The sequence below is a fragment of the Aureococcus anophagefferens genome (genome assembly GCF_000186865.1).
Source record: "Aureococcus anophagefferens unplaced genomic scaffold AURANscaffold_732, whole genome shotgun sequence".
NCBI lineage: Eukaryota > Pelagophyceae > Pelagomonadales > Pelagomonadaceae > Aureococcus > Aureococcus anophagefferens.
Genome location: NW_008706048.1, coordinates 893 through 1954, shown reverse-complemented (window position 1 = coordinate 1954; position 1062 = coordinate 893).

The following is a 1062-nucleotide window of genomic DNA, read 5'->3' as shown; positions in this document are numbered from 1 at the left end:
CGGGGCCGCGCCCGCCGCGCGGCCCCCGCGGCGCGCGGCGCCCGACGCGCGCGCGGCGATCCTGGAGGGCGTGCGCGCGAACCACTCCTGGAGCCTCGACAACCTCGACGCGCTCCACGGCGAGCCGCCGGCGCCGCCGTCGCTCAAGGCGCGCGGCGACGCGCTCCTCGACGGCGTCTTCCGCGGCCTCGGCGCGCGGCGCCGGCGGTCCAATGAGCCGCCGGCGAAGCGGCTCCCCTTGGCGCGGGGGCGCCACCAGGCCGCCGCGCCCCGGGCGCCGGCGCCGGACCCGGCGAGGCAAACGCCGGCGCCGCGAGCGCCGGACCCGCGGCGCGACCTCGCGGCCCTCGACGCGGCGCGGCTCGCGGCGCGCGTCGCGGGCCTCGGCGCGGCCTACGGCGCGGCGGCGCCGGGCCTCGAGTCCCACGGCTGCGACGGCAAGTTCCTCGCGTCGCTGCCGCACCGGGAGCTCGACGAGACCCTCGCGGACCTCGGCTTCGACCGCCTCATGCGCCGCCGCATCTACTTCGACCTCGACCTCGACGTCGCCCCCCTCGACGCGCCGAACAAGGAGCCGGGCTAAGCGTGGGGGTCGAGAGGCGGCGGCTCGAGAAGCGGCAGTGCGAGGCCGAGGACCGACTTCCACGGGCGACGCGCGGCGAGGCCTGCGGCAAGGCGAATTGCAACTTGAAGGCGCCGAGAAGCCGCCGCTGTCGAGAGCCTTGAGCGCAGTGGTCGCGCGCATCGCTGCGCCGCGCCGAGCCGACGGACCGCATCGGCGCGCGCCGCGCGGAGCGATGCGCGTCGCGGTCCTGGTGATCGCGGCCTGCGTCGCGCCCGCGGCGAGCGCCTGGCCGTCGTGGCTGCGGTTGCCGCGGCGCGAGCAGCGGGACCGCAAGGTGAGCCGCGTGCTCGAGCACTTCAAGAACGGCGAGTACTACGGCGCCCTCGGCGCCAAGCCCAAGGACACGCCGCAGCAGCTCAAGAAGGCCTACCGGGCCATGGCCATGGCCGTGCACCCGGACAAGGTCGCGGACTCGCGCGCCGCGAGCGCCTTCGACG